We start from the raw sequence: 19,016 nt of genomic DNA on the forward strand, positions 1-19,016 counted from the left end.
TGAAACACTTTCTCCACTTCCACCAAGCCATTATTTTTTGTGGGAAATAGCTAAGACAAGATTGGTGAAGTGGAGTCTCGTAAGATGCAGTTGTTCGTGGTTGTTAAAAATTTTATGTGCCACCCAGTCTGCAGCACTTCATTCTTGTGACCATCTTGGTGACATCCTGGTGTTAATTGTGTCTCACCAGTCTCTGAATATTGTTCAGGAAGCTGTTTGTTATAGGGACTTCATACTTCAAACTGATGAGGAATGCCGTACCAATCTGGAATGATGGGCCGTTCATTCTGTTAAGCGTGTTCAGAAAGATCGTAAGGACAACTGCATCAATACCAGTGCCTTTTCTCTGACATTTGGGGGATATAGCATTCTGTTGGAGGTCAAGGTTACGCGATACCAGTGTGACATGAAGCCATATGTCCCACCACCCACGAGGTGTTTTCGGTGTTGGCATTTTGAACATGTCTTACTGCTGTACAAAGGACCCTATGTGTGGTGAATGTGGACGCCCTTTCCATGAGAGACACTCCTGTGCTCTGCCTCCCGTGAGTGTAAATTGTCACGACCATCACTCCCCATGCTTTCCAAATTGCTCAGTTTATATAAAGGAAAAGAAGATGCAGGAGTACAAGTACCTTGTTAATTGATCGTACACTGAGGCCCATTATAAATATGACTGTCTTCATCATGTGTTGATGACATAAAACTTTGCTATATTATGAAGGTAGTATCTGTTCCCGAAAGAACCATTGATGACCGTGCAGCTTCTCTAGAATGAAATGGTAATTACATCGACATCCTAGCTGCAAACAGGTGTTGATATACATCATTGGGGACATGTTGAAAATGTGTGTCCCGACTGGGACTTGAACCCGGGATCTCCTGCTTACATGGCAGATGCTCTATCCACCTGAGCCACCGAGGGCACAGAGGATAGTGTGCCTGCAGGAATTTATCCCTTGCACGCTCCCCGTGAGTGTTGTGGGCAAATATCTATTAGGTGTGCTACGAATGTAGTAATGTGGACATGTTAGGAATGTGTATCTCACGGGGAGTATGCAAGGGATAAGTCCCTACAGGCGCACTATCCTCTGTGTCCTCGATGGCTCAGGTGGTTAGAGCATCTGCCATGTAAGCAGAAGATCCCGGGTTCAAGTCCCGGTTGGGACACACATTTTCAACATGTCCCCAATGATGTATATCAACACCTGTTTGCAGCTAGGGTGTTGATTTAATTATCATTTCATATAACTTTGCCTCGGTACATCCTTTCCCCCTACTCCCTCCTCCTTACCCAGTCCTGCCACCGCTCTCCTCCTACCCCTGCAGTTCCCATGCCCTCCCCTTCTGGCGCTGCCCACCCTCCCTGGTTGGAGAAGTTCCTTCCCCCCCTTCCCCTCCCCCCCCAACCCATCTTTGGCTCCCACTGGTGATGTGGCTTCTTCCATGACCTGCAACCTCCTTCCCCTCCCCACAGCCGTGTCTCCCAGGCTGAGGCCTACTGCCACACCACGGCTGTGGGACCCACAGCTCATGCACCACAAGGCCATCTGCTCTCTATTAGTTCCATCTTGCAGAAGCCTGCTCTTTCCATGCCCTACCCTCCTCAGCCTGTGAAAGGAAAGGAGAAGCCTGAGTCAGACCTCTTGTTTAGGGATGACACCCCTTCCTCATTGGTAACTGATGGTGACTCTGTGGTGTGATTGGCTCCAACTCATTTGCCTCCCAGTTTGAACCCCTTTCCATGCTTATTCACTGGAACTGTAATGGATACTACCATCATTTGCAGGAGTTGCAATCCCTTACTTCCTTTTGCTTGAGAGCGTACGTTGTTATTGAGGAATGTCATTTTACTGGTGCTCACTCACGGACGCTTTGTGGGTTCCATGCCTTCTGTCAGAACTGGGTGGCCCTTTGAGGGCTCACAGTGGCTTATGCACATTGGTCCATATGGACATTGTTAGTACCTTACTAGAAGCAGTTGCCTTCAGGATCCACTTGGACACTATGGTCGCAATTTGTAGTCTGTCTCCCTCTTGACAAACCACCCATACCAACTGCTGTAACTGCCTTCCTTCTGCAGCTCCCCCCTCCATTCCTCCTCTTTTGGGATTTAACGCTCATCACCCTTTGTGCACAGTGCTTTTTCATCTAGTCGAGGGATCCTCATTGACCAAGTTCTTGTGAACCACGACCTGTGCCTTCTTAATGATGCTTCCCCTACTCATTTCAGTGCTGCCTATGGCACTTTCTCTGCCATTGATTCATTTTTATTTTACACGTCTAGTTCCTTAAGACCAAATTGAGGAGCAAATCTCCATGGTCATGGAACATGTCTGCAGTGTAACAAAGGAATTAACGTAATGTTTCAAGGAACTCATCAACAGAATACGAGTGACCTATGAGGAAGTTTTGAAAGCATGTGGATTAGTGTTAAGAGGAAATTTGATCCAAATGCAGATAGGATTTCTGTTGGTTATTAATGGAGTGATATCTGCTAATTCTCGGGTATAAGCTGATATTTTTAACAAGAAACAACATTAAAGAACACTACGTCCTAAGTGAATGAAAATAAGCAAAGTAGATTATGTTTTTCTTGTTGAACTATCACTTCAGGTACTGTTCTGATAGCAAAAATGGTAGGCTTAAGTCTTTGAACAAGATCCTGAACATGGACATTGTTTGCTATCCATCTGAAAACCTAGAATTTGAACTGTCCTGTCTCACTAATTAGGAGCCCATTCTGTGTGATTAGAAAATAGTTTTGTTGATATTTTCCAGGGGTGAATTTGTGGCTTAGGTCAAATCCCTTTTTGCTCAGCTGTGGACCAACTCTCCTGGGTTAACCCCATCTGCACTCAGGGAGACGCCTACTGCATGGCGTTCTTCCCTCGCCTTTCGCAGCAGGAATCTACCACCCTTTGCTGTCTTTGTATTGGCCATACTAGGTTTTTTACTCCACAATGAGCCGTCTACCTTCGTAGTTGCAATCCCCCCCACAGTGGTCCATATTTTGCTGGACTGCCCCCGCCTTTTGGCCCTTGGCACTTAAATACACCCATCCCACCTTTCTTGTCCTGGGGTGTTAGCAGACAACCCATGCATGGTTACATCAGTCTTTGGTTTTCTTCGTGAAAGTGGTTTGTTGTCTCAGGTTTAAGTACCTGAACTTTCCTCTGGAACTGCAGTCTCTTGGTTAGTGTTAGTGTTGGTAAGGGGCCCTTGGCCTTGCCTCCACACTGCCCTCCTCCCCTTTTGCATACATCTTGTCTGGTCTTTTATGCAGATTTGTTTCCCCATTTCTTGTCTCCTCTTCACCTGATGTTGTCCCTGTTGTCATGATTGTGGTGTGATGTGGGGATAGGGAAGGGTCGGTGGTGGTGCTGGTGCCCAAATGCATGCAGCATCTCTCGGACGACCATGCTCTCTGTCCTACCCTCCCCCCCTTCTCCTCCTGTTCTTCACTTTTCCTACTGTCTGGTGTTTCTTTTACCTCCTCGTTTGCTTGTTTTCCCTTCCCCTTGACTGGACTTGGCTGTTGGTGTACTTTTTCCCTTGGTTTCTGCCACGTTAGATCACGGGTCCGATGACGTCGCTCTTCATTCCCCTTCCCCAATCGACCAACCATGTGGTAACCTCTTCATCGCGAGAGTATGTACATAATGAAAAGTATCTAGAAGTAATGACTAAAATGTTGTCACCTTCAAAATGTTTCACTCAGCAGTGATGTACCTACTTCAGTTTACCTAAGATTTGTACTAGGCCTCCTCCTAGTGTTGCCAGTTTAAGGCCCAAGAAGCCTCTTGGGATGTCAGCTGGAGGGTACCAAAGTCCAAAATTTGTATACAGTCAAAAAATTTAGTAACAAAAACTGATGAGGCTGACAGTATGCAATAATTCTCCAGAATCAATAATGTTACAGTAAACATGGGGCTATAAACAGTCTGTTTGTGAGATAATGGAGATTGTGTGGTTACAAGCCACTACTGACTTCAGTGTAAAATATTTTCCTAGTTAGTACAAGTCTGTGTGATATGTAAGCTTTTCAGTTGCGTTCCCAATTAACTGGGCTCAAATTTCCTCCAAGGCCTAACTGACAAGAAACACAATTCTACTTCAGTGTATTCCAATCTACTGTAAACTCGTAGCTGTTAGGTGGTGTTCCATGTGTCGTCCTCACATTTAGAGGTAATACTGCATCTGTCCCTGCAGTGAGTTAAGAATTCTGTTAAACATACCCAGAGTAACTTGGTAATTGTGTTAAGACTGTATTGGCTGCTACAGATAAACATTATCAATTAGAGCATTGTACACTTTTCTTCTACGATGATTCAAGACAGAAAATGTACATTATTGAGGTAATTTGACCCTGAAGACAAAGACAACGCCCATGTTTGACCTAACAATATTGGACAGTGCATTAGGTATCATCTTATACCACTAGCAAAGTGTGTCTGTGCCCTAACATACAGGCACTGCATTCCCCAACATTTTGCAAGGTAAGGTAGACGATGGGTTAAATTTGAGCCCAATTAGATGGGGATGTAATTGAGAAGTACTTTAAAAGAAAGACACTGAAAAGCTTTTACACCGTGATCATTAGATTTAGACCTCTTTGAGGTCTTAAGAAGATCTCAAGGAGAGACAACTTACATAGTAGGGTTGCAGGGGGTATGGGGAGGGGTGCTAAATGATATGTTAATTGTGGGGAAAATGTTGTCAGACCATCCCTGCCTACTAGGAAGACTTTTCCAGTAACTTGGTTTCATACTCCTTTCAGACTGCCTTTGTACTCTAGTTTCCGTGTGTCACATTACCTTGCGTATCTTCATTGGAGAAGTCTTTATCAAGTGTGTTTCTCCTCATATTTCCAATGCAGCTACAGACATCAAATTTGCTGAATGTGCATCGCAACGGCTGTAATGGTGCTGAAACCGATCATCATTGCGGAACAGTTCCTGTTCCCTGGGTAGTGTTGCTGAAATTGATGTGATTGTAAATTCTAGTGTTCTCTTCACTGTACTCACAACGCCAAATGTGGAAGCAGTACAGTTCCTCCATCTGAGCCAATATCAATGTAGATTGTAAGTAGTGTATTAACAGAATGTGACTGCTCCCTATGATACTTTACTACATATATCAACACTCATCATGTGAGTCAACTCTGATGCCCTCGGGAAGTTGTAAAGAATATATTGTGATTGTGTACTTTCGCTGTGCATTGAAATGGTAGCTGGTTAAGATTTCCTTATAGTCTTGGGTTTTAATGATTTGCTAGCCTCCTGTTCATTCACTGTCAACCTGGGAATAAATTTTCTGCGCCTTCGCATCACTTGAAAAATGGCTCTGAGCACTATGGGACTCAACTGCTGTGGTCATAAGTCCCCTAGAACTTAGAACTACTTAAACCTAACTAACCTAAGGACAGCACACAACACCCAGCCATCACGAGGCAGAGAAAATCCCTGACCCCGCCGGGAATCGAACCCGGGAACCCGGGCGTGGGAAGCGAGAACGCTACCGCACGACCACGAGATGCGGGCGCGCATCACTTGATCAAACATTTATGCGAGAAGCATTTTTCTAAGAGTTAAGCTTCATAGCTTCATGATTAACTGTTGTAAGCTCTCTTACAGTGTATAACAGGAGAAACCATTGTTAATAACAAGGGTTGTCATGTTCCAGTAGAGCAGTGATTCTTAACCTTTGAGACCATTAGCCCTGAATAGCCTGATATTAGCTAGTTCCTCCCCCCCCCCCCCCCCCCCCCAACCCCCTTATCATTATTTATTAGACGCTAACTAAACATTAGAATGAAAAATAATTTTCTTTGAATAGTTTCATTTTTAACATGATGAAATTTAGTTCTTGTCGGTGGCTTATTAAATCATGATCTAATGAGCCAGTGAGGCAGTTGGTACTGATAATTTCTAACAATCTGTGTTTAGAGAATTATGAAGCCATTCTTGGTCCATCAAGAATGCTGCGTATAGCTACTTTCAGAAAATAGAGAACTGAACAATTTGAGGGTAGACACTTGTTTCAAGACTTGCTTCCTATGCACCACTCATCTCCTTAGTGACACTTGCTTCACCCACACCCTGCAACCTCGTTAAAAATAAACCCTTTTAAAATGTGCTCTATACTTACGTTTACTATTTCTGAGTCATTTGATTGCTGGATTCCGTACTTCTGAACTGGTAGAAATTGGAAGACCTAAGGCTGCCAATGTTTTGTATCTGACCACTGGCATTTGCAGTAATAGTATTAGTATTAGTAGTAGTAGTAGTAGTAGTAGGTAGACAATGTAGGCCATAAACCAGAGCCTTTACATAGTTACTGTTGTGCTGTACTCTGTTTACTGTTGCGAAGTAAATAATGAAGCAAAGTGTCTGTTGTGGGAAGCACATACAACTCGGAGAAGGTGTCCCATGAGACTTTTAAGCCTATGTAAGGAATGTAACCGAATTTTACTATCGTACATGGTAGGTGCATGTGTGTAGTGGTTCGACTATGTAAGAAAGATGTTCATATATCCGTTTCACAAGCTGTAACCTTCACCACATTGTGTCACGCGTTAATGGTAGTACTTGAAAAAATAAGGTAATTGTTGGTAACTTATGCAGTCAGTATTACAGTTTTACGAAATAGTGGTATTAGTAGTGATGCTTTAAAAAATGTACTTTCGTGATCGAAATACAATGAAACCCTTTTGTTTTTACCCTTCGGAAAATTAAATTTTACCCATCAGGGCGTAATTACCCTCAGGTTGGGAATCATTGCAGTAAACTAACAGTAAACATCGCCTTGCTTACATGAATGAAATGGCTGTTCGTTTTTCAGGACTACCGTGTCCAATACTTTCTTTACAGTTCTTACATCGTTTTAAGGATCTTGAGAGGAGATAGTGCTAACGGAGGAGCATACTTTTGTCGAAACAGTGTGCACGACTTCGATCCGGAAGAGAAGCTGGTCGTCCATCTGCGATTTAAATTACGGCGGCCGTACGAGGACGAAGTTTCGGCGTGCGCCTAGCCGCATTGTTTCCGCTGCATCTGCACCTTGCCCTTTCACGGTGACAGCGGTGTAACGGTCTTCGTGATTGCTGGATTCCCCACCTCTTGCGTTGTGCGCTCCAGACGCATGAATGAAGTTGGCCTGCTCTGGTTGCGCCGGGCAGCAAGGCTGGATGTTTTAAAACACCGTTCCCCCACCCCTGATCCCCTCCCCAGCTCGCCCTTGCCACCTCTCGCCCTGCCTTCACTCTTTCTCCGACGGGGTTCCCCTTCTGCTGCAGACCCCACAATGGGTCGTTTTGCGTGAGAATGGAGTTAAAAAACTTCACAGCACGTGCCACCGTCTCCCGCCGTCGGTTACAGGGTTTTTTGACCGCTTGGGGCATGTGCGCACCTCGCCACTTCGACAAGGAGCTGCTTAGACAAAAAAAGGAAAAGGTGCAACGAGTTGATCCAGAAATATCAGGTCTGCACGCGCCCAGCAGATTTGCAGACCTTGAAATTTCAAAAGTTCTCATTAAAGCTTCGTCGAATGGCTTTTGGTAATTTACAACGAATCACATGTTGCTGTAGAATACCGCTTTAGATAGCGATAGTTGCCAACAACGATTTCGGTCCCAAGTTGTTTAACTTGCTGGTTCGAGTAATATTAACGAAATCCTTTAATTATGTGACTCTACTTTCCAGAATACTGCCTCCAACAAAACGGAGAGTCGGTTCTTCCTCCTAGCGTAAGCTCTTTGTCAGAATTGATATCAAGTTACGAAACTCTACCTGAGATTATCGTCCATCCTTTTGCATACTCGCACATCCTTCGCCTATTGTGGGGGTAGTTCATAATAAGTCTAATAGTAGGAGCAATACCTAAAGATAATATCGCAGTTTGAGACTGCTGTTCACAAGAGTCTGATTCAAGTTTGCATTCATACCATATTGATTGGGATTTCACGCTAAATACGTGTGAAGTGCCCCAAAGAGGCAGGTCAGCATTGTCACATTGTACAAGACCATCTCAAAAGGTTGTAGGAAGTACTTGGTTAATTCTACTTCATGTCCTGAGTCAGACTTTGATAATCAAGAGAACGAATTCCAGGCTCTCTAGAAAGTTTCCTCCAACATAGCGGCTCTCAGTTTAGCCGTAGAAGATTTTATTGCATGAAAGACAGTACAGTCACTATCACCGATAGTTTCAGTATTACGGCGAAACTACTAATAACTTCGCGAATCGTCTCAAATTCTTGAGTTTCTATGTCGTTCCTGTGCAGTTTACGAGAGGGGCGTGGTAGCACATTTAAAGTTGCACTCCGCTATATTTATCCAAATACTGGATACAACCATGTTAATTACCAGTCGTGCGTTTGAATATTGCGAAACAACTCGGTGTCCTACCCACTTAAAACAGTAACAGCACTACGTCTCGCTGTTCTCAGTCACTTGAGCGATTTGATCACTACTACTACAGCTTCATAGTATACCTCTAAAATTTCTAATGCCACTGAATGTGCATTTGCTGAGATACATGCAGTTGTAGTAAAGACAGGCTTTTCACGGATTAATCAGGGTGACGATTCGTCAGAAAATTAAATTTTTCTTTGACAATAAAATGATTAAAGGTTATTTACCGCCATGGCTTTTTCTTTTTGTATTAGCAAGTGTCGCGCAAATATTGAAAATATAATTTGAGAATTTCGTCATTTGCTACTCTGTTTACAGTAATATCTTAAGTAATTCTCTCCATTAGTCGTGCTACATAATTCCTGCTACATCACTTGTTTTGACAGCACTACAGGCAGACGGTAGAGACCAAACTACACTCCTCCCATCTTTGCAAGTGACTGCGCTTGAAGTCCCAAACAGCTGTGAATTTTTACCCTTGTAGTATACACAGTCAAAACGTTCGTGTACATGTACTTCAGTTGAAATTTTTTCAGGCATTAAAACGGTCTGACACTAGTCTGTTTCGTATCCTGCCGTTGGCCAGCTGAGACCTGTAACCCACAGAACGTAATAATGTGTTTGATCTCGATAAAATTCTTGTGTGTAAACATCACAGTGGTAGAATTCCAGATAAAGAGATAGGTCACTGGCGTATCAGTGGAACTTTCTTCTGAAGACATCCCCGCTTGCTATGACCTTAAATCCAGCTTTCCGGGTATCTATAACCACTCTAGACGCTTTATGATACACACTGAATCGCCAGAGAAACTGGTATTGTCATGCGGATTGAAATAGAGATACGTATTATTAAAAAGCATACTTGACACTTAATAAGATTTAATAGGGCGACACCAGTGATATCTGCCACGGATGCAAATTAGCCAGATAAAAGTAAGGAAGGGTTATAGGTTCTAGACTACAATAAAAATACAAGTATCAATTAGAAGGCTGTGCCTGTTTATTTGTTAATAATTTGTCAAATCGTGGTTCTATTTTTGAGACAAATCACCAAATGATTTTCTAGTTGAAATCTATTTCGCTTCTTAGTTTTTATGTTCACCATTGAAGAGAACACTAATTCACAAAGGTAGGAAGTGGCGAATGGCACTAATAATTTCAAAGCTTCCTATGCCAGCTTTGAATATTCTTTTCTTCATTCAGAAGAAGTCAATCTTAGCGGATTACATTCCGCTGTCATACTTTTATTATGGTTCTGGGGGTCGCTACAATATTTTTACTTGGAAAGGTGTCGCGTTTTCAGAAAGGTCGAAAAACACTGGTTTAGGTAATCACGAGGCTCATTTCAACGCCCACGGGATTCCAATGGAAACAGCGTTAATTGTAGCTTACTAAGTTTCAAGGAAGTTGTACACGGTGTCCTAGGCTTTCGGAGGTTTCGATTTCCTTTGAGACCCATCTAAGTTATTTGTGTGGTGATCACTTGAAAACAGCTAGTGTGCGTTGTCAGCTACATGTGATCTGGACGGCCAGAATGTTTCGCATTAACGTTTCCTGTCTGCGTGAAATCACTGTATTATGGCGAATCTACCACCTTGATGGTGGTTTGCTCTCTTTCCGTGTTTGAAAGTACTTGCGGCTCTCAACACTTTTCATTGTGCACTCGCGTTATCATACGGTATGTATTCACAGAAAAGTCGTTGAAAGTTCGACAATCGCAAAGGATCTGCTAGTTGGAATGCCAAGATACGCTGAGTTGGAGATGGCTTTTTGTGAAACCGTATAACCAACATGTAAACGATACGATTCGAAAAGGTCCGGCGACAGGTTAATTCCGTAAAGCTTTTATATAATCCCAGCTGGACAAAGAATGCTCGGTTGAATTCTTCAAACAAAGAAATCGCATGGACTGCCCTCTTAGATTTACTTCATACTCAAAGGATTTGAAGATCAGTGCGCCCGGGCATCCGTTTCCTACAGCGGTATGATGCACTTTTTAAAACAACTGTACATTTTGTCGTTGAAAATTTCCCAGTGCTGTTAAATATAAAAAATACGATTTTATTAACAGAGCCGCCGCATCTGTACGCATGGTGATCTAGTCTTGTAATCTTGAGGTTGCTGATTCTAGTCCCCCTTTTATTTAAATTTTGTATTTAATATAAATTGAAATGTCAATTAATAAATATTAAATCATGATTTTTAATACACATATTAAGTTACAAATCACATAAAATGTGTTTACAACAAATTAATTTTTTGTACAAAAATTGAAGTGAGTATTTTATTTTCTAATTGATGTTTTTATGTTCCAAATTTTAATTTATTGTGAATAGTAACATTTCCATGCGACGGGTAATGAAGAGGAAATATGTTTCTTCTACGATCAAATTGTTTGACTATTTAATTAACATTTCATTTTGCTAATAAATACAGAATTAAAGTTGCGTCTAGCTACACCCTGCTACTACGCGATTGCAAGACTTGAACGCTAAGAATGCAGCTATCAGCGGTTCCATTACAAAAGTTCGAAATTTTTTATATTTAACAGAGCTTGGAAATCATCAAATTAGATATTTTTGAGGTTTCCGTCGTATTGCCTTAGGAAACTGATGTCCTGGCACATACTTCAGTGTCCTAAAAGTGTTAATAAATCGAAGATGGCCAGTCTGTAAAACCTCCGTCTGACTCAGCATCCTGAATGTTAATGGCTCTGGCGCGGGTTATAGAAGCATTAAAGATAAGTATAGCGCTGTCCCCAGCCTCTGTTATACGTTTGGTGAGTAGCAGTTTGCCCTTCGGCGTCGATTCCTTATCTCGATCCAGTCCCCCCCAAGTCAGCAGTAGTCAATAATACTGGTCACCGGACAGTGGAACAAATATTTGTAAATCCACACTGAACAACGAGATGGTTTGCAATTAACAGGCAGAAGGCGGTAAGATCGCGGCCATTGATCGAGGGGGAGCGGCAGGAACCATTGATCACCATACTCGCTAAAGAAGCTCACAATTATTTTACGTTTATCGCGGTACACAGAAAATTGTAACCTCAGAGCACAGCGTGACATTGCAGATTTACCTGCCGGGATGAGTATGTGCGGGATATTCAATTTGCTGCTTTCTGTGGTAGTTTCTTGTGTTCTCATTATTTCCCCGCCAGATGAATTTACCATATTTGACATCCTAACGTGCAATCGTGAGTGCACTACAACGGAGGTAATCTTGTCACAAATCTGTACTACCTGAGTGCCTTCAGGGCCTTCCAGTGCAGTTTACCAGGCAGAGAAGCAAGTTCAATGAATCAGACACTTTTTTCACTTAGAAATTTAATGTAAGGATGTTACGTTTGTGCTGGGCGTAAAACCTTGTGAGACTGCAGGAAAACGACACAGTTCAGCTACGAATGTACAAATACTGCGATACAATATACTGGCCCCTTCCCCGTATGCTGGCATCTAGCTGTTAATGTCTGCCGTCGATGGAAGAGAGACCAAGGGTTAAGGAACAACGTCTGGTTGATTAAACTAATGACCTCATATGGGACACAGAGGCTGGGTGAATTTTACACACATCTGATAAGGGCAGTACCGTTTGTATTCCTTCTCTGCTGTGTAAATTACCCTAGTTCCCTTCAAAGGAGAGTAAATTGTATGAGCGAACGACAAGTTTCATGACGGAGTCTGGCGTGCTCTATAGCTGGAGGGATTGTCACTGCTGAGAAGGTATCAGGTTTGTAACGAGTCTGAGATGTTATTGATGTATTGTAACTTGCCTGTTGTTCATTACCGGAACATAGTTTTTCTCATAAAGCGAGGTGGAGCAATTTATCAAGGCGCTGCACTCAAAGTCGGGAGAAAAGGAGCTCAAACTCCCGTCTGGTTGTACAAATTTGCAAAGGGCGGAAAAAATTCCAACACAAAGAAATAATTAACGTAGAGTAATGAAATTTCGGGAATACATTTGTCTATGTAACGTTTATAAGTTATTGTCGTTGCAAGATGACAATTTAATTAATGTAAGTCCGAGATAAGCCATTGCAAATGTGAAATGCTGGTACATAAACGATGAATCAAAGCTTGCGATGGAGTTTCATGACTGTTGCACTTGGTCGGTCAATACAGGAACGGTTAATGATGGTTGTGTATGAAGCTGGAGTTATCGTCCGATGATGTCCCATATGTGCCCGATTGGTCATAGATCTGGTGATCGAACAGGCCAAGGCAGAATGTCGACACTCTGTAGAGCACGTTGGGTTGAAAGAGTGTGTGGGCGAGAGTTATCCTCTTTGAAAACACTCCCTTGGATGATCATCGTGAATGGCAGCATAACAGGTCGAATCATCAGACTGAAGTACAAATTTGCATTCAAGGTTCGTTGGATATCCACGAGAGTGTTCCTACTGTCATAAAAATCGCACCCCCAGACCGCAATTCCAGGTGTAGTTCCAGCGTGTCTAGGCTGTAGAAAGGTGCATTGCAGGCGCTCACCTGGCCTCCTTTTAACGAACACATGGCCAACACTGGCACAGAGGAAGTACCGGCTTTCATCAGAAAACACAACAGACGTGCACGCCGCCCTCCAGTGAGCTCTCGATGATACCACTGAAGTCTCAAATGGCTGTGGTTTGGGGTCAGTGGAATGCACGTTAAAGGGCATCTGCTCGGAGCTATCCTTGAAGTAACCAATTTGAAACAGTTCGTTGTGTCACTGTGGACCCAACTGCTGCTCGACTTGCTGCTGCAGACTCAGAACAATGCCTCACAGCCATAGGCCGAACACGACGGTCTTTACTCTCAGTAGTGCCACGTGGCCGTCTGGAGCCCGGCCGTATTGCAACTGTACCTTCGGGTGACCACCGCTGCAGGCAGTCAAGTACAGAGGCTGCATTCCTACGAAGTCTTCCTGTAATATCGCGGAAGGACTCTCGTCCTCGTAACCGTATCACATGACTCGTTCAGACTCATTAAGCTGTCAACAATGGCAAAACCTGATTTGCATTCTTATAGTTGCACGACCAGCGCCTCTTACACATGACTGGCGCGAAATTTGATGTCACATCTCAGATGTAGAAGTAGACCTACCTACTTCCGTTTATCTCCCACAACTCCTCCTTGGGGTTGAGAATTTTTCCCTCAACGTAACTTTTCCGTAGTTTCTCTAAATCGTTGAAGGCGAGTGCTGCAAAACTTCTTCTGAAAAAGACCCAGCCGATTTATTTTTCTTCCCTTGTTCATCCAACCACGTAAAAAAAAGTATCAGCGATGTCGTCACAAGTCATTAAGACGTGATCCTCCTCCTAAAGCTCTTATGCTCTGTGGGTTTGTAATTTACATTAACATAAAAAAATTCCTTTGTGTGTGACCTATCGTCCCTCAGTTTCTCTGTATATTAATGCACGTGGTTGTTGGTGAAGTAGACTTTGAGAAAGCGAATGTAGCTTAAATAGTACTTCATACCCGAAGTGTTCGTACTCAGGTATTTCAACCACTAAAGAGGGGTCGTTTGATGGGACATATCCTGAGGCATTAGTGAATCGATGTTTTATAGAGCGACGAAGAAGTTTGCGTGGGATAACTGAACGATCCTCGTAGTCCATAGAAAGCAAGGTGCCTTAAATTTTGTGTGAGCATTTGCCATCTGATTGCCGTCTAATTGAGAGAAAAATATTTTGTCACGGATTCCCTCTTGGATAATTTTATCTTGTTGCATAAGGGTACGTAATATGGGCTAATACAATTGAAGTTGGACAATCTTGGAGGTAATTTAGACATGATTAAGCTTTACATTTAGTACACGTCTAGAAGACAGATGTTCCGTAGCAGCTAACCGTTGGTTTAAAACAAGAATCCAATCGGGTGGTTCAGGCGGGTCAGTTTGTATAGTACCTTTCAGTCGGTTCCAAGGAAGTAACCGTGTAATGGACAGAACAGTATCGTATTGTCAAAATGGCGGCCTGGTTTTTCGGGGTTTAGTGATAGGCATTGGCGCAATGCCATGGTAGTTGCAGATATTTGTGCCACGCTATGGTGCTAAAGTAGGGCTGACGGGGTTCATCTAACTAGAAACTTACTGACGGGCCTGTTGCCAAGAATGCTGTGATTTTGTGGAGTTTGCTGTATTGGAGGACCAAATGCTGAAATGGGGCTTTGGTCCTCTATAGCTACGTTATTCAGGAACCTGCACAGCAAAATTTAATGTCAGTATAGCTTGCGCATTTTAATAGCAGTCCGACTAGTCCGTATTAGGCTAAAGCCGTGCCCCTCACAGCTCCATGCACATACCGGGATCATTTCTAAAGAGGCGCCGTACGTTTTACACAGATTTCTAATTAAGTCACAGTCGATCTTGTGCGAAGCGAAGAGATGGAGGGACAAAGCAAATTATTAATAGGTGTAATTGTTAGCTACCATGGCACTAAACTATCCACATAAGCGACAAATATTTTACATTGCACTAATATTCAACTTTCGAGACCACTTTAAGAATTCAAATAGAAAATAGTGTAAAATATTTGTCGCTTGTGTGGATAGTTTCGTGCCATCGTAACTAATTCCCTAGATAAAAAGAAGCAATCGTACAGTCGCAGTTGCCGAAGTATTTCTTTCGGCGTAATAACTGCCAGCGTAAGCTGCTTCGTAGATCAGGTGTAGATAAGCGAAGTCAAATGGTACCTTACTAAAGTTTGTAGAATCAGTACGTTGAAGATCGGATGAAGCCACATTTTTACTTAGTGCTATCGCTACTCTGGTGACAGAAAACAAATGACGTGAAGCAGATATCATTTACGGAGAGCATATTTCCGTAAGTATAAACAGTACATACGGTATCCAGGAAGATAAGTGGGTTTATGGAAATACAACTCAGTTTACGCACCGTTATTGTGTACTTAGGTAAGACAACGTGTAATGAGCTATACGCCCCTCGCCGACTTCGATTTATAGGTTTGAACAACGTCAGTGAACCCACCCGGGATCAAACACCCATACGACTTAAAAATGTGTGTGCCTTGAACCTTGATTATGTTCCTTGCATTTGGCCACAATCCCGTACTTTCGCAGGGAAGCCTGCGTTACACACGAAACGTATTATCGGATATCCAATTCCGGTACAACAGTTTAATGAATTCAGTGTCGGGGAGTACAGTTGCTTGCGGCAAACAGTGAAATATTATCGGGTTCCTTACCATGTATAATTCGTCTCGATAGAATTTGACTTTTCCAGGTATTCGCGGGGGACCAGTTTCTAGTTATTTGTAGGCGGTTCTTTATGGTTCTGCAGCGCCTGAGTTGTTTTAAAGAGGGACTTTTTCAAATAGTCCTCTGAGTAGCAGTTTCTGTGTAGAAAGCGCGCACCGTTTTGTGTGTGTGTTGGGGGGGGGTCTCACCGCCTGGTATTTTAACATAAGTTTACGTATATAGAACCTTGACCTTTAATATGCAAAGTGGTTTTTCTGTGGTACTGTTCTTAACCGCCCATGTGTGTTCGGGGCAGCTACTGTAGTGCCTTACGATAATTGGTTACTTTCTTGTGTGGAGCTTGGGAAACTAATTATTGTAGGCGAGTAGATGCTGTGGGAGCGTTAAACAGCGTTTCGGTATTGTCTTGCTGTATAGGACTCGCCTTTTTCTTATTTTTTTTTTATTAATTCAGTTCTCTGCAGCTCAGTAGGATCAAATGAAAAGCTACAGTTCCCTTAGGATAATGAGACCCGCAGGGAGGGTTAGCTTTTGTGGCAACGGGGACGGTCAACTCTGAGAGAAGGTCCTACAGCAGGACCATAAAACCCATTAATCTGTCTTTTTGTGCAGTGCTGCTGCTTATCTAACGTGACAGATGTTCGTGGTTCATTCGAACTATGTGATTCCGAAGAATCGCTCTTAAACATTTCAGAAGTGGATTGAGAGACGAACATTACCCGTAAGGCCACTGACTTGTTTTCAAAAAAAACTTAGTGTATTCTAGTTAATGTAACCTCCGTCGCAAGCCGTATAAAAATATTTCTAAAAAACATCTACGGCGACTTAAGAAGTCGTCCGTTATTCAGAAACTATTACTGCAGAGACTTGACGAATCCTGCTGTGGGAGCGTTAAACAGCGTTTCGGTATTGTCTTGCTATATAGGACTCGCCTTTTTCTTATTTTTTTTATTAATTCAGTTCTCTGCAGCTCAGTAGGATCAAATGAAAAGCTACATGGAGTAAAGTCAGTGTGATATTCCATTCCTACAAATTCGCTGCTATCTTCCGTAATTATTTGTTGCGAGTGCATTGCTGTTAATCCGCTAGACTAAGATAAATATACATTTAACTTTTGCTTCATGATGTATTTGTAAATTAAGGGCAGTTTGAATATTTTGTATTGTTCAGTATGTGGCACGTAACTGCTCTCTCTCTCTCTCTCTCTCTCTCTCTGTGTGTGTGTGTGTGTGTGTGTGTGTGTGTGTGTGTGTGTGTGTGTGTAAGTAAAATACCTGAAGACAGTGTATGATTTCTGGACTTGGTTCTTTGGTTTTGCATGTAGTAGATACATTATGAACACATCAAATGATTTGACTTTAGAAATCTTACATGTTTTGCTACCTGATCTAAAGTAACTGCCGTTAATGAGGTGTATCCAACCTTCACTTTTGTAAAAGCTGGAACTCCTGTGGTGACATTTTCGGTGAGCTGTCTGTCTGTGGAGGAATGACAGCCCATTCTTCCATCAGAGCCAAAACCAGAGAAAGTTGTGATGTTGAATGCTGACCACCTCCTTCTTACTTCTTTGTCGGCACCACGCGTGATGAGAGGTAACGTTCTCCAGGAGTTCGCTAAACCAAAATGCTTCCGTGGGATTGCCGAAGGGTGTAGCCTGATTCATCACTCCAACTCGTTTCCAGTCAACCATTGTCCATTAGAGTCACTCTTAACACCACACGTTGGCTACAGAGAAGTGTTGCTTATGAGAAAACTGCTTGACCATTGTACTCCATTCCTTCTGCCTTCTTCCAGTGATTGTGCTAGCTGGACTACTGGTAGTACTTCACATCTCCGAGCTGGTTTCGTGAGATTTTTTTTTATAACAATCCTCCGCAGACCTCGACGGTCGCTGCCGATCAGTACTTGTCGTCCGCTTGATTTAAGTTTAGTTGTGATTGCCCTTCGTGGTTCCACTTCAGTCACACCACCGACAGTCGACGTGGACAGTCTTAGAAGGGTAGCAATGCCCCTGATGGGTTGGTTACTCATGTGACATTCAGTGACTAGTGCTTGTTCGAACTTACGGACCACTCCTGATCGACCCATTCTGCTGTTATTGCTTTTCGACTGACAACACAGTTTCTTTTATATTGGCGAATCGGTCTCTTGACACCTAATGGACAGTTTCACTTTACGTAGGGGTATCTGGATAATTGTGATCAGATAGTACGCTAATGTTCTGCTGCTTTGTCATGACAGGGCCTCTTACGTTGGAGAACAGTTTAAGTATTCTTTATATACGGCATGACCTCATTAAAAAATAAGACCAAAATCTCTTGCAGTGTGTGGAAGAGAGAAGTTGTACTGTTTCACATCACTCGTAAAGTATTTTGTTCAATTCGACGTTAATTTTCAGTCCAAAGTTTTAGTTTAGTCGTAGCTGAGGAATTTGGTCTGTATGTCAACTTTACATTGGAGGCGCATATATTTTGCGATTTCCAATGGAAACATATCAAAAGGCTTAGTGGCTTACAGAAACAGTGAATACCGCATTTAAAAAAAATTGCGTGTCTGTAATTTGTCTTACTTGACTGAGGAATGGTAGTAGTTTTGGAGATTAAAGAAAATTTTTATTTTGTATGAAGTAACTAACTCAGTTCCCATATACACGTTTGGTCAGTCTTGACCGAAGAAAAATTCCTGAATTCACATAAATGGTAAAAATACAATGAAATCGGTGACAGTTCTGTCGAATTTGGTATTTCCCACTCAAACTTCTGTTTTGTTCGGAGAAATAGGACTGAGACAATTGGTCCCTCAGTTTCCTGTCAGCCTTTTAAAGAGGAACATATTCGCCTATTCTGTTTTCCTACAGGAGCATTTTTCCGCCATTCCATGACAGCTTATTTATTACTTTTACCCATTTATGTACGTCTGACACGAACAACAAATAAGTACGCATACTATAAAGCAACACAAAATCATTCGCTTTACTTTTTTCCGTATACTTTGCTCATCGGTCGCAATTAATCGAAAACCCCCGGATTAGGATTTGTATCTTACGAATAAAAATTTTACATATTTTACTGAATTTGCAGTCTTTCCCGTTTCACATAATTTTTATCAGTAATTTTATTTTTAAGCATATAAAGACCCTTTCTAGCCATTTTTTTGTCACAAAATTTTTATTTACCGGTCTTCCATAAAAGACCTCCCTCCTTCGTTTCTGCCTTTCACTGCCAAGACTGGATTATTTAGTAATATTACAAAAACAAGTAGAACCTGTCGAAGCGCTATGCTGTGAGTCCCCCTCTATACATTGTTTCGCTAACACAGCGCAACTCAAGTCAAGGAAGCAGCATCGTTTTTTTACCTCTAGCGTAACAGTGCACACAGCCACTGGACAAAATACGCGAATTGATTTGTG

The 19,016-nt window shown here is 42.4% G+C and overlaps 1 protein-coding gene and 1 non-coding gene across 3 annotated transcripts in view; both read left to right on the top strand.

The window, feature by feature from the left end:
• LOC124794782 (M-phase inducer phosphatase-like) overlaps positions 1 to 19,016 on the top strand; it is a 355,296-nt gene that overhangs the window by 28,762 nt on the left and 307,518 nt on the right. The gene's annotated exons all lie outside the window — the stretch shown is intronic.
• Trnat-ugu lies at positions 1,096 to 1,170 on the top strand. The gene has a single exon. It is a non-coding gene; the product is annotated as a tRNA-Thr (tRNA).

This window comes from Schistocerca piceifrons, chromosome 4, assembly GCF_021461385.2.
Source record: "Schistocerca piceifrons isolate TAMUIC-IGC-003096 chromosome 4, iqSchPice1.1, whole genome shotgun sequence".
NCBI classification, from domain to species: domain Eukaryota; kingdom Metazoa; phylum Arthropoda; class Insecta; order Orthoptera; family Acrididae; genus Schistocerca; species Schistocerca piceifrons.